Source organism: Odocoileus virginianus, unplaced genomic scaffold (assembly GCF_023699985.2).
Source record: "Odocoileus virginianus isolate 20LAN1187 ecotype Illinois unplaced genomic scaffold, Ovbor_1.2 Unplaced_Scaffold_46, whole genome shotgun sequence".
Lineage (NCBI taxonomy): Eukaryota > Metazoa > Chordata > Mammalia > Artiodactyla > Cervidae > Odocoileus > Odocoileus virginianus.
Window position 1 is genome coordinate 61870 of NW_027224308.1, and position 4664 is coordinate 66533.

The following is a 4664-nucleotide window of genomic DNA, read 5'->3' on the forward strand; positions in this document are numbered from 1 at the left end:
ACCTAACAGCCTCAAAAGAAGAAGACCTACAGGACAAGAGTGATCTTCAACCCCCGAATCCCACGCGCTATACCCTGGAATCTGAAAAAGTTTATAGTGAAACACGAGGACCTAGACGCTAGCAGGCCTAGACCCGTCTATTTTCAAAAGCTTCTACCCGTGAACCAGAAACTTGTAAACCCAAGAAACCTCAACCGTGACAGTCCCGTAAAAAAGACCCCTATATCGCGACGACAGGCCTTTCACCACTGAATCCAGCGTGGAAGGGAGGAAGTCAGCCTTACCCTAAACGCACACGCTTCAACAACGCAAAGCAGTCCTCACGTCGCAAACGCTGTAAACATTCGATAGCGTTGTTGATTCTCTCCGACGTGCATTCTCCCCCGACCTGCATTGCATTCGTTTATTGCGTACCTTCACCGCCGCAGCTACACCGTAGAGGAGAGGAAAAACTACCGAAATACTACCGATGGTTTTCTCATCCCAGAATGCCGGCAGCGTGACAATCGCGTAAAAGAGAGCCATATATAGCGACGACAGGCCTTTCATCCAAAACCACTGAATCCAGCGTGGGAGGGAGAAAGTCAGCCTTACCCTAAACGCACACGCTTCAACAAAGCAAAGCAGTCCTCACGTCGCAAACGCTGTAAACATTCCATAGCGTTGTTGATTCTTTCTCACCAACATTCTCCGCGGGCCTGCATGCCACGCTTTTGTTGCGTATCCCACCCGCATCACGTACAGCGTAAAGAATAAGAACGACTACCGATGGCTTTCTCACCCCAGAATGCTGGCAAGCGCGGAAAACGCAGAACCCGTAATCTTGGAAATCACAAAGCCTTCCGTGAAGCATAAAACCCTGGGTGACCCTAGAACCCTAAAACCTAAACCCTAGAACCCCCCTACCCTAACAGCACGAGAAGGAGAACCCCTGAAGGACAACTAGTGATTTACAATCAGAAGCCACTCAATCCAGCGTAGAAGCCAACAAGGCTGTCTTCGGTTGTACAGTTAGCTTCACGCAAAGGAGCTCTCACGTCAGAGACGCCGTAGATATTCTGCAGCATTGATTTTCTCCAACCGACATCATCCTCCACCTTGCAGACGACTCTTTCTTGCAATCAGAGGAGAAGACACATGCAGCTAACGACGACCAGCATTCTGTCGATAGCACTAGAAAGAGACTCTGATAATTACGGTGGTCTCGTAGCGGTCGTATACGACGACCAATGGCGTACTCTCTGAAGTGATTTAATACACCTTAAACTCAATGTAGTCGTGCTTCATACACGATCATTTCGCTATCGTAATACCGAGTTCACCCATAACACAACATAACTTCGCAAGACTGTCGCCTCGACTGTAGTTGATGTCTCCCCCCCCACTACTACACTACCCTTGTCACGATCGCTGCAGTGGACGGTAAGTTGTAGGTGAAAAGCTAACAACAACAGGACTAACCAAGAAGAATGCTGGATGCGCTATCCCTGCTTTTTGAGAATGTCAAAAACAGCAGACATGACACCAGGAAGTCAGGCAGTCCCTACAAGCGCAACGAGAGACTCACGTGTCACCACTTTGACGGGGGATGAAAATGCGACAGTTGTGGAATTCTTCTAGAGCCGCCGTTGTACACAAGCAGAAGCATAGAGTCATTCAGTCACGCATCGCCACCACTTGGCCGCAGCACAAATAGTGGACAACGAGCGACCTGAACTTTGAAGAGGCTAAGTAAGCAGCAAACAAGAAGGACTCCATTTCGTAAACGAGGTTGACAACAACGTAGACGGTGTTTACGGAGCGGATCTTTTGCAGGCTCTATGCTCTTTCTTCCCTTCCGCCTACTTTTACCGAACACTTGTACTTACGTTCGCAAATTGGGTAGGGGAACGTGAGCTACGCCGCTTGCCATCTCTGTAGTCCCACCACGCAGAAGGACCTATGTGAATAGTCGTCATGTTCTTCTTTTGTGCGTACCAGGGGGAAGAGCTACACCTGTGTAATATCTCCTTCCACCTAAAAAAACCGTGATGTTTACGCTTTTAATACAGCGTCATCAAACGTTGTCTGAAAGGGGCCCGGAACGGCAGGTGGGATTCAGCAAACCCAGTCGACAAAAGGGTTAAAGGGGAGCCCACAGACAAGCAAAAGCGGGCACCCAGCAGCAGTAAAACCCAAACAAAAAGCACCCCACAACCCCTTTTAAAATGTGGGGGGGGGGGGGCGCCCCTTTTTTTCCAGGGGCGGGGAGGAAAACGGTCCGAGCCCGTATGGGTGGGGGGGGGGTTTAAAAACCGGGGAACTCTTTCACCGTCCCCTTTTTTTCCACGTGCCCCGGGGCCCAAAGAGAGAAGAAAGAGGAAGCCAAGTAACTCGCTGCTAAAAGATCAAACAAAACACTTTGCCCCCTTTTATGAGGGGTACCCCCCCCCGGGTACTTCCCCAGTTAAATGAATACCAAATAGCTACCTTAATGTTTGTATTTTTAAACCCGGGTATCAACAGCAACCCCTAAGCTCCCTTCGAACCAGTGGGAAAGGAACACAAAAATTTGAAAATGGCCCTTTCCCAATCTCCCAGTGCATCGTAGTTTCCAATGTATGTAAAGAAGGTTTCGTGCGGTCTCTAAGAAAACCCCCGGGGTTTTAAAGGGATCCTTTAGGGTTTATGGAAAACCACCGAAGAACCGAATTCTACTACTCCCCCACAAGCCCCCACCAAATTGTTTTTCATTTCACAACGAGGATGGGAAAATTTTCCCTCCCTAAAAGCCGACATAACGTTTCCCAACCCCCACCACCCCCGCCACCCCCCCAAGGGTTTCCCCTTGTGTTAAACCCTTGTTTTAAAAAAACCACCGTCAAGCTTTTAACGGGGCCCCAAACCTTTCGGGAGTTCAAGGAGCAAACTTTTCCCAAGAAGAAATTCCCCAAACTTTTTAGTCAGCACTCTCACTACTATCCAGTATTAAACACACAGCATAAAACTACACACCCATTTCTTCGAGACTACTTCTAATGCACTATAACTACTGCTACTACACTGGGTACTAAAACTAATAAAACCCCAACCCCACCACTAGCCTTCCCCCACCTCTTTCCCCTGCCTTGTAATTTCCGGTTCCCCACTACCACTAAATACTAAAAATTAAATACCCAAGGGCGTTGGCCTCAAATGTTGTGGGCCCAAGGTGCCCCAAAACAAGAAATTTCCCAAAACCCACCCACCTCACTACTAAAATTACCACTACTACCCTCTAGATGCTTTGCTCTCCTGCTATCACAAACCCCTAAAAATTTCAAAGGTGCTCCCCCGGGTTTTGCTGCTCCCCGGGGGCCATTTAAAGCCAAAGGGTTCCACTTTTCCACCCACCTCACTACAAACCCCTTTCTACTATCCAAATACTATCACAAATTTCACAAAACCCTCTGCCTGCGGGTTTTCCCCCTCCCCCCTATTACAACCCCTAACTTAAAAAAATGTGCTGGTTACGGGATGCCCCCTAACGCAATGCTTTCCCCGTTACCACCCCCCCTCACTAAATACTATTTCCACAACCCCCCACCTCCCCCTGCATGCTTGGCACCCCCCTTCCCAACACGACCACTACTTACAAAGTGCCCCAAGGGGTTGGGCCCCAAGGATGCCAGGAACGCAAGGACTTCCAGATATTTACCGACCTCGACTACTAAAAACTAAATACAACTACTACTACTACTACTAAAATACTACTCCCAAACCCCTCTGCATGCGTTCCCCTCGTTATTAAAAACCACCCCTTTTCAAAACGTCCCCACAAGTGTTTTTCCTCAGGGGAAAAGCCCGCAACGCAAGACTTTCACGTTAAAACCAAAACCCCCCCCACTACTACCATTTTCCCCCTACACCCACCTCTCTGCATGCGTTCTCCCGCTATCACAAACCCCCCCACTTAAAAAGGCTCCCAAGTGTTTCCCAATCAGAGGGTTCCAAACAACGCAAAAACTTCCACGTTACCCCCCCCCCACCATTAAATACTACTACAAATTCCACTACAAATAAACCTTTCTACAACCCCCTACACAACCTCTCTGCATGCGTTTTCAAATCCTCGTTGTTATAACCCACCCAATTTTCAAAGGGCTCCCAAGTGTGGCTCTTTTAAAAGGGTGCCACAACACAAGAAATTTCCCCGTTACCACCCACCCCCAATTACTAAATTTCACTACTAACTACATACACCACCCTCTTCATGCGTTGGTCTCCCCTGTTACAAAACCCCTTCCTACAAACCTGTTTTTGAAGTGTTTTTTGGTCCCCCAGGATGCCCTTTAAATCAAGACTTTCCCCGATAAACCCCCCCCCGCCACTACTACCCACTACTACTAAACCCTCTTCATGCGTTCTCTCCCGCTATTACAACCACTACTTTCAAACGTGCTCCCAAATGGTTTTTTCTTCCCAAAAATGCCACCAACGCAAGTCTTTACGTTCCCCCCACCTCACTACTATTATTACCACTAAACCCCCTCTCTGCATGCGTTGCTCTTTCCCGCTATCACAACCACTATTACAAAGGTGCTCCCCCCAAGGTGTTCTGATCACGGGATGTCACAAACGGGAAGGCTTTCCCCTTACCACCCCCTCAAATACTTTCCCTACTACTAATACCCACTACTACCTAC